The 18,541-nt window shown below is 39.6% G+C and overlaps 1 protein-coding gene across 3 annotated transcripts in view; it reads right to left on the bottom strand.

Annotated features, from left to right (window-relative positions):
• Window positions 1–18,541, bottom strand: part of RHOA (ras homolog family member A) — a 28,196-nt gene extending 9,655 nt beyond the window's left edge. Inside the window, exon 1 of one of the 3 annotated variants that reach the window (XM_083603580.1) lies at window positions 18,377–18,541. The gene's annotated coding sequence lies outside the window, so the exon portion shown is untranslated. Of the gene's footprint in view, window positions 1–7,417; window positions 7,545–18,376 lie in introns of those variants that run through there. The other 2 variants (XM_083603582.1, XM_083603581.1) reach the window with 2 other exon arrangements.

Below are 18,541 nucleotides of genomic sequence, written 5' to 3'. Positions count from 1 at the left end.
TTCTTAGAAACTGCAGTAATCCTTAACAAGTAAACTCATTTGTATATCTCATTGTATTGCATTGCCTGTGTCTTCACAGTTTCATAAGCTTCTTTTTAGAAGAACAAAACAATTAGTCTGGCAGCCTCAGGAGTGAAATGGAAGAGTGGAAGGTAACCCTGCAGAACATGAATCAGAAACTATTTTCCATGGAAGGGTTACAGTGAAGACATTTCCTGAAATCCTAGCAGTTTCTAATAGTCATCCCAAGAGTGCCATGACGCAGCTCTCTCTGCAGCCCAGTCGACCAACAGGAAATAATATACACATAGCTACCAAACTGTCTAATATGAGAGATTCAGACAGCAAGCTTAAAGCAAGAAGAAAGTGATCTGTTCCTGTGGTCTTGGATCTTTCTGCCTCTGAAAATCCTAAACAATTTAGGGGCAAACTGAACTTTCCTTACTTATGCTCACATAATTAGAGATTAATACAGGATCAGAGATTAATACACACTACTGAAGTATGCTTTCTGAAAAATCTTTGCACTGCAGAATTACAAGAACAAGACTCAAGCAAAAACCTAGATGCAGAGATGGAGCAGCTTGGGAAGCATCCAGTCATGGCAATACTGAGCCAGATCCTTCTGAGTCACCTAGTGTACTTAGTTCAATGAACCGTCATATGGATTCATAGGCACTGAAGTCAAAGAACCATTGTGCGCATATACTACTGCCCTATCCAGAAGTAGTGTAATCCTAATCATGCCTACTCAGAATTAAGTCCTACCTATTGAATTCAACAGGGCTTACACTCAGATACAGGGGGACAGGATTGCAGCAAAGGCAAAATCTGATGTAGTCATACTGGTATCAGACCTACACGACATTGTTGAACTACACAGGATAATTTAGAAATATCCAGTAAAATATACTGAGAAGGAAAAAATAAATTTCAAGTGCCAGGTTCTCATAGCTCATGGTTATGATTTTATGGTGATTTGTAACGGTAAATACAAATGCAGTGCTTAGCCCATTGACAAGTGGAGTCAGTTGCACACTAGATACACTCCAAACCCAGAATGCAGGGTCAAGTGTAAAAATTGTACAGTGCCAGTAATTTAAAGTAAGAACATTTTGAAGCCATGAAGCCCCAGTCTTTCAGATTTTTTGGGGTGAAAAACTAAGATGTTATCACCACGTTGGGCACTGCTTTCTTTTTGGGTGAAGACAAAGAAGATGTTGAACAGTTCTGCTTTCTCTCCGTCATCCAAAAGCATTTCTCTGTATTCTCCATGCAGAGGACCTACTACTTCCTTGTTCTTTCTATTGCTTCAAACATAGCCATAAAACCCCTCTTATTATTTGTAACCTCTCTTGTAATTCTGTGCTTGTTTCTGAGCTTTAGCCTGCCTGACCTTCTCCCTGTAAGCACTGGCTACTTATTTATACTTTTCCTTTGCAACCTGCCCCTTCTTCCACTTCTTAAACATGTCCCCTTTAAATCTCAGCTCATCTGAAAGTTCCTTATGCCCCCCCACTGGTTTCTTTAGGTACCTCCTACTAGTTTGTTGGAATTGTTTGTGGTTGTGCCTTCAAACATCTTTTTTAAGAAACTCCATCTATCATGGCCCATTTTTTGAGTATCTCAGCCAGTGTAGTTCATTATGCTTTTAGAAATCAAAATTTTAAAAGTCCAGAGTGCATGTCCAACTACACTCAGCTTTCCCTTTCCTCTGTATAATGAATCCCAAGAGGAAATGGTCACTTCCTCTCAAGGTTCCACTACTTCCACTTTACTGACCAGTTCTTCTCTGTTGGTGAGAATGAAGTCCAAGAAAGGCAATCCATTTGTTGCTTTTCCCACTTTCTAGAAAAACGAAGTGACTATTATATCTCTTTTATGAATGTTTGTTAATCTGCTCTATGAAAGCAGCATCCAAAGCCATTACTTAGCCTGAAAGTGTTTTTAGTTTTTATGCTCCTTCTAGAAATATGCAGCCAGTCTTAAGCAGTAGGAGGTAAATTATGATTGATCCAAGGAGCTGCTGAATTCTGCTGATACAGAGATTGCTAAGAAACTCAAGACAGGAATCTTTTCGGAAAAGGAAAATTAAAACACTTTTGCAATGGTATTATTTTATCAAATTGGGCCATATCTAGACAATGGATTTCCCCCAAGAATTTGTGATTAGAACACTATGGAGTCCAAGACCTATGGATTAAAAACACATTGAACTGTCCATTCCAACTCTACAATTCTTTGATTCTATTATGCTTTGATTGAGATTCCTGCACTGCAAGAGGTTTGACTGGATGGCCCTCAGGGTCCACACCTTTCAACTCTACAATTCTATGATTTTTCTCTTTCTTTCATTTATTTTAAATTTATTATTCTATTTACACCCCACCTTTCCTCCAAGCACCTCAAGGTGGTGTACATGTTTCTCCCTCTTCTCCATTTTATGCTCCCAACAATCCTGTGAGGTGGTTAGGCTGAGAGAGTGACTGGCCCAATGTCACATAGGGAGCTTCATTGCTAAGGCAGAATTTGAACCCTGGTCCTCCATGTCCTGATTTTATATTCTGGCCTGACCACGACACCGCTTGCTCTTTGTATTTTATCCTTTATTCTATTTATATCCTTCAAGCAAAATACACCAATATTGAAAAATAACAACTTCTCCAGTGTCTGGAAGATCTGTAGTTTCCAAAAACTTTCATTCTTGTTTCATTAACTTCAGAAAATGGAAAATTTGTATGAATTGAAACACACTTGAACTTTCACATGGTTGTTCCTTGATTGATAAATGTTTGAAAACGCATAATTTCATTTGTACATGTCACCATGTTGCAGGAGCAAGCAACACACTTGGCAGACTCTCAGACTGCATTCCTGAAACAAATACCTGAAGACATTCTATGTTCTGCAGCATTTGAAAGTACTTTGGCAATATTAAGTCCCAAGAATGTTGCTTGTTCAGCAACCTGGTCAGAGACAAAAGCAATGCTATAATCAATTACATTCGTACCTTTGAACCTTGTAGTCAAGAATTTTTCAAGTTTTTAAAATGTTGATTTTAAGTATGTTGCTTCATTCCAATATTAGAGGCCTGTTTCCATTTAGGAACAAACGAAGGTCATGGATACATACATTTCCCATGGCTTGTCTTTTCTGGAACAAGCACACTTGAATACAAAAATAGCCATGAGGTCACCACTGTTCTTTACTGCAATTTCTCCTTAAGTGCTCCAAGATCTGCTACTTCTAAGCTACATATAACACAATATAGCATTCTGGAGAAAAGACTTCTGAATTTCTGTGTGGAAGGGTAATGGGTTTTATTTAACCCTAAGAAGATGATTGCTCAGCAAATTTCAGTGAAACTAAAAGGGCTGTGTCACTATCACAAAAACTGGGGGGTTTGCATGATTTTATCTATTTGCTAGTTGACTTAAGAAGAAAAAAAGGCCTGCCTCCAAATTAAACTTCGTGACCCATCAATAGTCCCTTGCCAAAACTATTTTCAGACAATGAAAAATCAGCACCCTAAGTTGCTTAGGGAGTTCAGCATGAGAACACACAACTGATATACTGTATTCTTGTTCTTGTTTAGAGAATATTCCATCTAGGCCTAAGAGACATCACTGAACCATCTAGAGTGCCACTTCTTGGCCTGCAAATTGTCTATTTCTATGCAATGATACAAACCAATGCAAGCATTATGAATGTAGCGCTGAATACAGCAATTTATAGTTCCTTGAAAAATGAAAGAGAAAATATGTATACTTTCATGTAACATTTGATAGCAGAGAAGAAAGACATGGGCAGTACAAGACTGAAAGAGAAGTTATAAGTCTGAAGCTCAATGCCCAAAGCTCAATGCTTTTAAGCCTTAATAGCCTGCAAAAGAACAGTCAGCTTGTCCCACACCACCATTTTCAGCTTGCCAGAACATTTTATCAGAAAGTTGAAGTACAATTTCACACTATTGTGTTTAAGCAACTGAGGAATTTTTTTAAGCATTCTTTTTTAACACAGAGATTTCTTTGGGTCAAAGTCTTAAGTTTGCATAAAAATGAATACATAATGGCTTTTTTGGGGGGGAGTTTATAACTTAAGTATGTGCAGGAATAAAGCCTAATTGTCTCCATTCTGAGATTCTTATCCATCTCATTAACAGGTGTCACATTAGGCATATAAACAGCCACTTGCTTGGTTGCTGTGGAAAGTTAAGCATTGTCTCCAGGTGGCCATGTAGTTTTTGTAAATTTGTTTTAAACCACAAGTGACTAACACAAGTATATGAAGGCAGGGTGACCTAGTAACTTGTAGATTTTCAAGGCTCTGTTGTATTAAAACATCACAAACCAAGGTAATTTTCAGGTTCTTAGTTGACAGTATTCAAGATGTATAATTTTTTTTGCTGCCTGCCATAATTCCACATACGTCAATAATGAAATGTCATGAATTAAGCTTCTTTGAGCTTTTTGAATTTTTCAGGTAGAAACTATTTTACACAAATATTTACATGCAAAATTGAAGCAGCAGAGGCATAACTTGCAGACAGCTAAACAACAGAAGTGTGTGTTAGGCTTAAGAAAAATGCAGAAATAAATTAGAAGACTAGATTATTAAATATGCAATGGAAGATGTTTCTCTGAGAATTTGTGATACTTGTGCTAGATATATACAATCTGTCCTATACACAGGCAACACAAGGAAACTACCTCAGTCATTAATTTCATACAATGAACTCTTCCCCTCCTTCCTTCAGATCTATCTGCTTTTTAACCACTAAAAGAGTAGGCTTTAAGATGTTTTGCAGCCTGTTGCAAACAAGGGGACAATTAAGTTTTAAAAATCTAAAAGCAATATATTTACACTCTGCTAGCTTTGCAGAATACTTTTTCTGGTATCCATTGGGTGATCGGAAGAACTAGGAAAAAAAGTTATGCGAGAGTTAAAAAGCTGCTTCCTGTTGTTAAATTAAGTGCATGAGGTAAGCTGTTGCCAGCTGCCAAATGCTACGTTAGCTTTCTAAATTAAAGACTTAAGACAGAACAAAACTTGCTTTCAGTGTGTTATTTTGGTGACTTATGTCAGCTTTTCAATTACAATGAACACAGTGACTTAGGTTTTATAAATCATTCCTTCTTTTCAAGTCCCACACCAAAATATAGAGATCTGACATTAATGACATTTACCTACTGCAAGTTAACATTGTACCTATACTGGCATTAAGTATCAGAATAATTTTTAAATGGTTTCTGCAGTCCTAACTGAACCACTGTTTTCCCCACTTGTGGAAGTTAAGCAAATATGTATTAATAACTTTATGGGCTAGATCCTTATTTCCCATGAGTGAAATTACACTCATGCGCTAATGGATTAAAGGAGATTTCTCCTCTTCCTCTCTGCAGCCCATAAAAATCTGCTCTAGAGGGATGGGGAACTCTCTGATAGAGTGGTGGTGCTTCCAATTGCTCCCCATCAAATGGAGCCAGTGTTTGGTGCTTTTTAAATATGGCACAAAATATAAGCCCTGCTGGGAGTGGTTTTACTCAGGAGTTTTTGGGTGCAGCTGAATGCTGCTGAAAGCAGGGCTTACAGACAGCAGGAATCTTTGCAGCTGCAACTTGAATTCAAGTTTGGGCTGCAACGAAAAAGGGAAGAATTGGGGTGCTTAAGTGCAACCCTGATTCTTTCTTTGAAGTTATATGATATATTGTGTCAGGTTGTTAACAGGTGGGCAAGTCTTGCCCACTTCTCAAAAGTGGCCTGCAGTCGGTGGGCCAGAACAGGATCCTGCCTACTGCTCTGATCAATTTGCCAGTTTGCTCCAACAGGAATTTGTGCTGGATTGGAGTCCCCTCCACAAACCAAAGGAGCCCCTCAGTTGTAGAAGGACATGCCTGGATCCAACCCTATATCCAGGATCCAACCCTATATCCAGGACTATCTTCATAATATCAGTATTTCAACCTTGAAAATATATATATTATTTTGACTGAAAATGAAAAATAATTCACGTTTACAACTGCACAGTTATTAAAGTTAATGATTCCACTTGAGTTAAGCATCTTAATCTGGTAGGCTAGTGCAATAAGCAGGGTGTAACCTTTCCATGTCTGTATATGACCAGAGAAGATGAAAGGTCAACTGAAACATCACCCTTGCTTGCCACATCACAAATGGCTTTTAAAACTACTATAGGTTTCAGAAGTAGTGCCATTTCTGTAAAGGAGACTGTTGTCTGGAAACATCCACCTTTGAAACCAGTTGGACACACAGACCTACTAGTAGAGTGGTTCTTTGAATCTGTATGTGCCTAAAAGCTGCTTTAATGGAACTGGAACTTTACTGCAATCAGTGCCGTAAACTGCATTTCATACCCTCTGTATTGAGGCAATTTCAGCCTCAGTATAAACAGCTTCAATTTTGATAAAACAAGAGCCAAGGATACTTCCTAAGAAAGCTAAATTGGATTTGAGAGATCAGAGCATGCAACAACGCTATAAGCAAATTCACCATCGCCTACAGAAGAAAAAATAAGCAGGACAATAAGAGTCTGCACTGAATGACTTCTTTACCTGCAGGACAAATGTTTTAGTAAACATTTTCCTAATACATTTGACTCGGGACAAATATTGAAAATAAAAATAAATAAATAAAATTATCAAATTGCCTTCAATTGCTACTTTACTAAGTCTACTAAACAGAATTATGCTGAAGTAGTAGCAACAAACTGAAGACATCTAATCAAGTGAACTGGGATTGCTATAGGATACAACAAACTTTCAGGTGACTTCAAGTATCTGACAGCCTCAATTTGTAGTCAGCTATAGCTGGTTCCTGAAACACTGCAAATTCTCAGCAGCTAATATGTATTAATTGAGCACTCTAGAGCCCATCACTGGAATAATTTTTCACCGTCCTCCATGCAGACTAATTCACTTCTTTATTTGATAACTATTCAGAAAATAATTCAAATTATCTTTATTCAACAAAACTCAAAGTGCAGATATAAAAGTGAAAGTCATAATATAGCTGTGTAGATTAATTACCAACCTAAACATTTATACTGAAGGGAGCATAGAAATTGACTAAACACAAACACACACACACACGCAAATATTGTAGACAATGCTTTAGTATGCCCCCTCCCCAAAAGAGAGTCTTCTGTGAAGCAAGTCTTGGGAACGCCTCTGCGGCAGTACAGCCAACCAAATGTTTTCTGACAGTAAGGCAAAGGACAATTCAGAAAGAATTACTCTTGAACCATGAGCCAAATTGCAGGACAGCAGCAGAAACATCCTGAAGTGGGTTGCAGCTACCAAGAAGCTGTAGTTTACTCCCAATTAAGTGTGAAAGATAAACACATAAGGTTTCTAATTCATGTAGAGGAACAAAACAAAAAACCCCAAAGTTGACAAACCTTAGAAAAGTGGTTGTGACTATGAGTCATTCCTTGGTGTTGACATTTAAGGAAGGAAGTACATGTCTCTCCCTTCTAGCCTCCTGCAGGTCTTCAGTTTAGCCTGAATCAAAAGTTCCTGGATAATAGATTCTGTATATTTGGGGGCAGGGAAGGGGGAAGAATCAAGATCCAGGAAATGAAGACACAGACACAAATACAATCCCCACTGAAGGGCATCATATTTCTGGATAGTTCCTGTACCAAGATTATAAAATCATATTCTACCTCATAGTGTAGTTCCATAACACTATGTAAAACATAAAAGACTAATAGGAAAAAGAATGACCAGAAGGTATATTTAAACTTCTTTTGGAAAAGGAAAGTACCAGCTGCTGCTGCTGCTGCTGCTACTACTACTACTACTACTACTTTATTATTTGTACCCCATCCATCTGGCCGGGCTTCCCTAGCCACTCTATGAACAGTATGTAGTCAGAACATTTAGCGGGGAAAGGCTTTAAGATAGCAGGGGCTACCCTGTGGCCCACCTGCGCCCTCTAGATGCTACTTGACTACAATTCCCATCATGGCTGATAAATGCCTATGCTTGTGGGATTGATGGTTGAGCAATATCTGGAGGGCCACAGGCAAGCCACCTGTAGCTTTAATGGAAGGCTGAATTTCTCTTTTCTTTAGGCTGTTTTAATTAGGTGGTGTACACTCTGCACTCAAAAGTAATTTTGAGTCTCAAATACATTTCTGGATTGAATCAGAACCAGAATGAACAACTTCAGCCGCAACTACTAAAAGTCTGACCCGTTTGCAAATTTAGACTGTTTACCCTTATGTATCTTAGTAAGGAATTGGTTACAACTTCTGAAATCTTAGAACAAAGAAAAATCCATTCCAAACACACTGACTTGGGCTCACCTCCAAATATACATAGAACTGAGTCTGTCTCGGCAAAAATGGCTATATAGAAGTAATGAACTCCTGCTTCCAGAATGTTACTGGCAGACAAAGAGCAGTTTGTGTTGTCACAAAATGCAAGTTGTTTGCCAAGAAAACCCATACTAGTGTGATTCAAGCTAACCAAATACATTTTAAGTATATTTGCTAATTTTGCACATTTTACTCTAAACCAAATATTAGATATTTAATTGCTTTGGCAAGTAAAAATGCTGCAGTGGTAGGAGAGTTATAAGCATCAAGGCTGTGGGGAAATCCCCCCCAAATTGACCAAAGAACCTTCCTTGAGTGTAGTTCCAGCTTATGGCAGTTGCTTCTGCTTGATTTTGGGGGGCCCCCCTCAGTGCCACAGCCCACCCCATTCAGCAGGGCCCTGCTACTCAGTGGAACATTTTCAGGAGTCTGGACACGTCAGCTTCTGCTAGTCCCATTACACACACTTAAGTCTGGATTGTAACCTATATTTCTCTTAAGGATGAACTCAAATAAAATTAGGCAACTAACATAAAACCAACAAACCAACCAACCGGATTATAATCAGGGGTAGTGAGACAGGCTGATCTCAAGCAATGCTGCAAATGGAACCTGAACCTAATGGTAGTCATTGGCCTTCTTCAAGTATAACGCTAAAACATGGCTGATCATTATGAAAACAAGTTGGAACAAATCTCAAACTCTGGCTCCCCTTCCTCCCTGGCACAGTCATAAGGAACTCAGATGCTTTTGCTTCAGCTTGTTACATCATCCAAACCTGAACTGTGGCTAATTTTAACTATGGTTTGCTGAAACAAGTCCGCTTTATAAACTGAAGTTTGAAGTTAGCTTGTTTAAACAAACCGTAGTTAAGATTTGTCTGGGTCTGGATGACAGAACAAGCAGACAATAGAACAAGCTGAAGTTAACTTAAAATCTAAGCAGAAGCTTCTTGCAGAAATGCTGGAGGAGATGGGAGTACACAAGCCAAAGGTTTAGGGTTACATTCAAATGCAGCTACTGAGTGACTATGGATTTTAATATTATGCAAGTGTCTCCCCCCACCTCCATCTCAAGCTTAGAAGCTGTACATATATTTGAAATGAAAAGTTCTGGGATGTCTTTGCCTGAAACTATTCTAATTCCAAGTTTAGGAATTTGAAGCTCCAATCTGATTTACAATGCATGATGGGTATGACTGAGCTTAAGGTAAAGGGACCCCTGACCATTAGGTCCAGCCATGGCCGACTCTGGGGTTGCGGTGCTCATCTCGCTTTATTGGCCGAGGGAGCCGGCATACAGCTTCCAGGTCATGTGGCCAGCATGACTAAGCCGCTTCTGGCGAACCAGAGCAGTGCATGGAAATGTCGTTTGCCTTCCCGCCTGAGCGGTACCTATTTATCTACTTGCACTTTGACGTGCTTTTGAACTGCTAGGTTGGCAGGAGCAGGGACCGAGCAATGGGAGCTCACCCTGTCGCGGGGATTCGAACCGCCAACCTTCTGATCAGCAAGTCCTAGGCTCTGTGGTTTAACCCACAGCGCCACCCGCTTAAAGCAGCATCTAAATGATCCTACTATTAAAATTACTCTGTATACACAAATTGAATTTTAATCATCAGCTGTTTCCTAACTGGATGGGTCAGCAATGTGAATAAAATCCTGCAAGCACTCCAGCCAAGCACTTTCATGCCAACTGGAGTCAGGGTCCAGCTGGTAAGCAACACAAGCTTCTTGCTCCAAGGATACCAGTTTTCATTTACTTATGTAAAATCAAATCCCAATCAAGCTTCCAGAAAATGTACCGAAGTATGGATTTTCTGCTACATTAAGAGTATTGGTGGAATTGTATATCTTAGAAATTGTTTAATAAACGTAAGGTATCAATCAGTTAAACAGAGATATGAAAAATTAAAGCACTTCAACTTGTTTGCAAGATTCCCCGTATATGAAAGAACTAGCATTTTTGGAGACAGATGTTTTGAAAGAACTTCCAATGCTTGAGAGATATGCAATTATTAACCACTGAAGACCACTTATGGTTGAAATGCATTCAGCAGCTGAGCGGGGGTGGGTTTCAATCTTCATTGGACCCAACATATTCTGGTAATTTATATTATGCTGAAGTGATTTAAGTAGTCATTTATACAAGTATAGGAACTTTTAATAGTTGTTTTTAAGGATAATAAAGTTGCAGAAAAAAATACTAATAGTAATCTTTCAATTATCTGGTATTTAAGTGAACTTATTGGCCACCCTTCTGTCAGTGCTCTGGTACTTAAATCAACTTATTAGCCAACCTTAATTTTTTAATCACAGTCAATTCCTCCCAAGTCTTCTGTTTTAGGAAAGAGACGGGCGTATTATACCATTCTGGGCTTCTGGAAAAGATAGAAGCAATGCAAGTCTCTTGTCACTTTGGCTTTTTCCACAGCTCAGTACAAAAAACATCCATATCCCAACTCAGAACAGAAAAAGGCAGGTCAAGCTGAGAAGTTCAAACTGAGAAGAGTCCCTGATCCTTGGCAAGCAGATTTGTGAAAACTTGCATAAGACCGTATTTTAAAAAGGCAGTTCTAGTCATTTTTCTTTGTTCCTTTTCAGCTTTTATAGGGTTCAGTGCAAATTTATTTCATCACACCTACAAAATTATGAAAGGCAGAAATATTAATGAAAACACTGAGTTAAGGGGAAGGATATCTGTGATAAAAACGAATGTATTACCAAGGATGTCTTTCCTATTTGAATCGATACCTGTGGTCAGGGGGGCAGGACACTTTAAACAATGGCAAAAATATATTTCCAAATTTGTCTGGCGGGGAGACCTGGAATTAAATATAAATTGTTAACAGATGCTAAAGAAAGGGGCGGATTCTCCCTGCCAGATCTGAAACTGTACTATGAGGTGTCCTGCCTTTGCTGGTTATGGGAATGGAATACAGACCTACTAGATTTGGAAGGACATGACAACAGATTTGGGTGGCATGCTTATTTATGGTATGGAAAAACAAAGGTATATAAGGGATTCCTGAACCACATTGTAAGGAAATCAATTTATGAAGTATGGGGAAAGTATAAAAACTTGTTGGAAACTAAAACACCATGGTGGCTCTCCCCATTAGAAGTGATATCTATTAGAAATGTAAATATGAAAGATGGCTGGGTGACATATAAAGAATTGTTAATAGATGTGGAAAACCAATTAAAACTAAAAGAGTTCAATGAAGTAAGGTGTATGTTATCAGACTGGTTACAACACCATCAACTGAATGATATATTCAGTTTAGATAAAGGTGTGTGTTTTGGAAAAGAACCCTCAAGGTTTGAAAAAAGATTTTTTAGACAATAACGAAAAACTGTTATCAAAAATGTATAAATCAATGTTGGAATGGGAGACAAAGGACGAGGAAGTTATGATACATTGGGCAAAGGATGTGGGGTATAATATACCATTAAATCAATGGGAAAAGTTATGGAAAGAGGATTTAAAATTTATAGCTTGCTGTTCGCTGAAAGAAAATTATATGAAGATGATGTACTGAATGTATCTGAGTCCAACAAAATCAGCAAAAATGTATAAAGGTATATAAAATGTATGTTGGAAGTGTAAGGAAAAGGAAGTTACTTTTTATCATATGTGGTGGACCTGTAGAAAAGTAAGAGACTTCTGGGAAATGATATATAATGAACTGAAAAGATGTTTAAAATAACTTTTGTCAAAAAACCAGAAGACTTTTTACTTGGATTAACAGGGGATGGAATACCAAGGGACTTAAAAAGACTATTTATGTACACAACAACGGCCGCAAGAATATTACTTTCCCAGAAATGGAAAGAGAAGGTACCAACAAAAGAAGAATGGATAATTAAGATGATGGATTATGCCAAAATGGCAAAGATGACCATGAAGACCAGAGTTCAAGATGAGAAAAAGTTTCAGCAAGAATGCAAGATATTTATAGACCGGGGATGTCTAATCAGTAGATCACGACCTACCAGTAGATCCCTGGCTGATCCTGGTAGATCACGGGATCCTTATTGTGTACAAAAAGTTATGGGGGGAAAGCTAAAAAACTCTGTGCAATCCTGCCCCTGCAAAAAGCTCAACAACTCTGGGCACTTCACTTCCACCCACCCTACGCACACTCCTCCTCCTTCTAATGACAATGGGTAGATCACCGCCAGTTTTTGGGGAGTTGGACATGCCTGCTATAGACTATTTAAAAGACTACTGTAAATATAGTAAAATGTTAGCAGGTTTGATACAACATTTATGTAATTATACAATTGGAAATTAAGATAAATAAGAGGGAAAACAAAGTTTGGAGAAATAAAATGAGATGCAAGAAATTATGGGGGAGGAAATTCAGTTGGAATTCAGTTCAGGGGCGGGGGGGAAATCTATACTATATTCTTGGAAAATCATTGAATATATGAATCATTGTGATGATAAATTCTGAAAAATCAAATATTTTTTTAAAAAGAAAACACCGAGTCACACTTCATTATTAAACCAATTAGACTGAAACAAAAACAAAGGAAGTCATCTTACAGACTTCAAGTGCTAGAAATGTACTGCCAGTGTCATATCCAAATACTAAGCTTTACAGAATTAGACAGAATCTCAAGATACCAAATTGGCAATTTTTAATGTTAGAAAGATGAAGTTCGCTACTAAGTTTTTAAAGCAACCAATCATAAAGAGTTTAATCATACAGAAAAGAACTGTAAACATCTCAACACCAACAGATCAAAAGCTTAGCATTTCTTGAAAGTAATATTAATTTGTGGCCAAAATTCACAGGAGTATTAACACTACTTGAGGAACAAGTTTGTATCAACGCTTTACGATGCAGGGCTGGAAAACAAATGCCTTGATGCCCAACTTACCTGAGTGCAAGTGGACTCAATTCAAGTGGACCACACTGGCACTACATTATGCCTGCAGAATGCCAAACAGTCCTTGCACCAAGCTAAGAATCTTTGATCCATGGAAGATCTCTGCAAACTGGGTGAAGGGGCATTAAAATGGCAAATACTATGCAATGTTAGCAAGTCTAAAGTGACCTGGATTAGGGTAAAAACCCTTAATTGACATATATGCTAATGTGGTCTCAACAGATGGTGAGTGACCAGGAAAGAGATGTTGAGGTCATAGTGGATTTGGTGCATCAACAGTGAAAAAAGTGAATTCCATGTTAGGGATAATTAGGAAAGGGACTGAAAATAAAAATGCCAATATTATAATGCCATTATACAAATCAATGGTGCGGCCACACTTGGAGTACAGTGGTACCTCAGGTTACAGACGCTTCAGGTTACAGACTCTGCCAGCCCAGAAATAGTACCTCGGGTTAAGAACACTGCTTCAGGATGAGAACAGAAATTACAAGGCAAAAGCGCAGTGGCCCCATTAGCTAAAGTGGTATCTCAGGTTAAAAACAGTTTCAGATTAAGAACGGACCTCCAGAACGAATTAAGTTCTTAACCCGCGGTACCACTGTACTCTGTACAGTCCTGGTAAATGCACCTTAGAAAGGATACTGTAGAGTGGGGAAAAGTGCAGAACGGGGTAATCAAAGTCATCAAGGCAGAGGAGCAACTCTCAAGTTGTTAAGCTTTTTTTACAATTTTACCCCAAAGTTGCTGAGCTTTTTTTAGGATTTTACCCCAGGACATATACTGCCACAGGGGCCGGATTAAATCGACTGGCAGACTGGGTTAGGCCCCCGAAACCGACTTTGGACATGCCTGCTCTAAACAGTTTGGGACCACCTACATCTGATTGAGCCTGTCTGGGCATTATGATCCGCCTCAGAGGCTCTCTTGTAAGGTCAATTGGTCAGTAGGAACTTTTCAATGCTGGCCCTCAAATTGTGAAACTTACTACACAGTTGTTCCCAACACTACAAACTTTTCAGAGTACTTTAAAAATCTATGTCTGGCTAATTATTTTTAGGTGGATAGTTATTTTTTAGTATCTGCAGAATACTGTGTATTGAGAAGCTAGATGTAAAAAGCTAAGTGCATTAATTGCTATACATTGAAATATATATTTTCTTCTATACTTGTGCAGTACACACAATGCTGGCAAAAACAGCTGAAAACAGCCTAACCCTAACCCTAACCCTAACTAATTGCACCATGTGTGAATAAGTCAGAAATTAAGTCAGATATTAACCCTCTGAGAAAATTCATTTGGTGATTCCAAGGGAACACACTTCCCTTATGATTGTTCCATTTGATTCTATCTCAAAACATCTCGAGTCCAAAATTGCAAAGAAAGAACTAAGAGATAGTTCAGAGAACAAAAGGGAGCTCTCATTCACTGAACTGATAGAGCCTGCCTCCTCTGCAGAAGTTAAGATGAGTCTTGAGAGGATGATGGTCCCCAAGCATAACCTTCAATGTCCACATGCCTCTTTCTGGTTGTGTAGAAAATATCACCTGCAGAAGTGTGATATGTGGATCCAATATGCGATAAGTTGCAAAAAAAAAGAAAAAAAAAAGAAAAAAAAGAGTACTTTCACCTCAAGTGATCTTTAGAGACTTGTCCCAACTATGAACTGTTTTCTCCTTACACCTTTAACTGTGCAATTAACAGTAGATGCATTATTTCTAATTGTGGGTATTCAACTTTCTCCATTAAGTTCCGCAAAATGAAATAATTGCTCTGTTGGAAGGCATTGAGAATGGACTTTTAAATATGAACAAATCAAATTTTCCACAACAGTAATCAGTGACAGAATTCATTTCATGAGAAGCATTATAAACATCAAACACATCTGAAGGTGAAATTGTACTGATTTAGTGAAATTCTAAAGGGTACTAGGGCAGTACCAGCGACCAGCTGAGAAAAAATCATATTCAAGGCCAGTTTACCTATGTGAAAGTTTTTTTTCCATTCCAAAATATATGTAATTTAGCTACTCTGAATCCTTCTAATTGACAATTAAAAAGCAACTGGGTGAGGGATAAAATGTATCTACCCTCCCTGCAAAAAAGTACTGGAGCACAAGAGGCTCAAGATAATAAAGACAGGCTTGTAGATCATATGGACAGATCTTGAAACATTTAAACAAGGCAATAATATACATGAAGTATGTGTGGAAATGTTTTACTCAAAGCCATAGATTAGTTTACTGGCTACTTTTCAGGAAAATAAGGAGAGCGCAAATAGCAAGCTTGCAATATTCAATCTAAGGAAGTATGGATGAAAGTAGAGTTTGTGACAGCAATAAAGTAGGCTGGTTCATTGGGTAGAGAAGACAGTGCTTGAGAAGAACTTCTGCTGGGAAAAGGGCACAAATCCTTATTGATCACTGTTACAATTGCAGGTGTTTAAGCAGATTCATTAAATCAAAACAAGCATAATACACTATGCATGTAAAGAATTGAATGGTAATTTTCATGTAGTATTCCAGGTGTGGGAAACCTTTGGTTCTCCAGAAGTTGCTGAACTACAACCCCAGCAAGCATGGCCAATGGTCATGAAGGATGAGAGATGGAGTCCAGCAGCATCTGGACAGCCAAAGGTTCCCTACACCTATAGTATGCTATTGGAAAGGGAAGGAAAAAAACCACATTTTCAGTTACTGTACTTTCATTGTTTATCATAACACTTTAAGCCAGACGGAAATTCCTAATTATATAGTGGCAACCAAGCCCAACATACTCTAGCAATTTGTAGGTAATTTGAGTACAACTTCTCAATCTTTCCTACCCTTTGAAACATTTCAAACACAGAATATTGCATAAACGTTTCCTCTTCCTAGCTATGCTTACACAGCCCTCCCACTGCAGTGTTAAACCTACAGCATTACCATAGCAACCCCACCAATCACAACAGTTACTTTAGAGTCCTTAAATATTATTTGACAGGTGGCTATCAGGAAAAGATATCAACTTACAGAACGTGGAATGGGCTATATAAGAATATGAATGCTGATCACTAATTGTCTGCTACTTCTAGAGTAAATACTGCTACAGGAAGCATTACAGGCCACTGCTACTAATTTGGTTATTTATTCACACCTAGTGGGTTGGGTCTTTGGCTGCATTACCAAACAGATCTATTCTTCCAGACTATAATGTAAGACAGGTTAGATACAGAAAAGATTTCAAAACCCGCTGTATATTCTACAAGTGTTGAATCATATTGTTAATGACACCAGAGAGCCAGAACAGCATAACATTGAGTATTTAGGGGGGTTGTTGTTGTTGTTGTTTACTACATTGAGCTGGATTGAATTAACCTGGTAGCCTAAGACCTCTTAGTGCAATGGAGCCCTTCACCTTCTCCCACAATCTGCTTTGAATACCTAGAACCTCTAGAACAGCACACAGGGGAGGAGAGATGTTCTACCTGCCAAGCAGTGCTTGCACTGACAGAATGATCATATTACTGTAGTGGGACATTGAATTCCACCCGTTATTATTATTTTTGTTGCAAAGATAAATTGCTCCCTATCATTCTAACCAAAAAGAGGTCAACATTATAATTTTATTACTACATTTTTACACCACCCCTTTTCTAAGAGAAGGGCCTCTCCTACACCCTGTGAGGTAGGTTTAAGTTGAGAGATAATGACTGACTAACGTCATGCAATGAGCTTCATGAAAGAGTAGACATTTGAACCCATTCAGCATTGGATTATATAAAAACATTCTGCTAAAAAATTTGAGAAGACCTGCCAATTTAGCCATCAACACGCTTAGATGGCCTTGGGCAAGTCACTGTCCTCTTGGCTTGAACTCCATCTGCAGTATGAGAAACTGATACTGGTCTGCCTTACAGGGCTATCACAAGGATTACTGAAACGTATGTGCTTTGAAGCATCAAAGTATATATTATGGATAGACCCAACATGCTGAAAATACACGTTAAGAATAGATCCCAAATAATTAGCGAAAGTTATTTCAAAATAAATTGTAAAGGAAATTTGGGTCTGATTAGTGACTCTTGAGGGTGACTGTACATTTGAGAAAAAAACCTGTTTGGCTTCAGCTGCAATTCGCATCAGGTCACATCAACCCCTTGCATTGTTTGTCTTATGAGGTAATCAGTTAAGTTAATGTAAAGAAGCCTCTACAAACAAACAAAACCAAGCACAAAACTGAAGTTGGTGATGTGACAGAATGCTACCGGGATGAAAATCTAAATCAGCAGCAAATCTGGAAGTTAACTGCATGCTTCTAGTGCATTATTCAGCAAAACACAACGTTATTCAGTCACACAGCGTGTCTTCTCCATTTGGGCCTCCTATTATGATCTGAGAACACTCACACACTTCTGGAGAAGAAACCCTTACAAAGATTCAGCGCCGGGGCTACACCACTACACAGCCCAGAGGCTCTGCGGAATCTAAAACCCAGCACTGCACATTCGGGCACTTTTCATGGTATTTTCAAGAGTTATTTTGGCTTTAAAAAAAAGAACGCCAAAGGCCTCCCAGGAGGGAAAAGAGCAGCTCGACAAACAAGAGAGGAAACACCACCCTTCCTCCACCCCAAACAATCGACAGAAACTTATGTTTTAAAGCTAAAGGAGGGCCGCCGTGGGGAGCCCCCGCCTGGCATCCCCGCTGGGCTCACCTGGAGACCCGCCACCCGCTTGGAACAGGCAGTTCCCGAACTCCACCCGAAGGGGGAAGGCGGCGGCTCAGCCACCTCTTCTCGCACCAGGAAAATAAAAGGCTCGGGCGGCCCCGTCACCCACAGACAGCGGGAGGCTCCACTCCCGCTCCCCCCACCCCCACCCCCACCCCGCCTTAGCTTGTGGCCACGAACCCCTCGCCCGCCCACGTAGTGTGTGTGTGTGTGTGTGTGTGTGTGTGTGTGGGCACTTCCTACTCCAACCGCCTCACCAGGAAGAGCGGAGGAAATTCCCGCTCCCTCAGTGGCCACTGGCTGTCGGGTGGGGCAGGCCGCACAGGGAGCGGCCACGCAGGGCCAGGAGCCTCCCCGCTCCCGCGTTCCTCGCCGCCCGCCGCCCTCGCCCCCTTCGCTGACCCCGCGGCCTCTCCGACTCCTCTACCTGAAAGGCCTCCTCCGCTGCGTCTCCCCGGCGCTGCTTCCTTTCTCCTTCTACGGGCCCAAACTCCGGCAGCGGCTGAGGAGGAACGGAAACCGGCGGGGCGGGTCGAGCCGAGAGGAAAGCGCGTTCACGCTCTCATAAAAAAAAACGCGACGTGCGCGTTCC

The sequence above is a fragment of the Podarcis filfolensis genome (assembly GCF_964270895.1).
Source record: "Podarcis filfolensis genome assembly, chromosome: 2".
Classification (NCBI taxonomy): domain Eukaryota; kingdom Metazoa; phylum Chordata; class Lepidosauria; order Squamata; family Lacertidae; genus Podarcis; species Podarcis filfolensis.
Note: the sequence above shows the minus strand (reverse complement) of the source record. Positions and strands in the feature narration are given on the sequence as shown.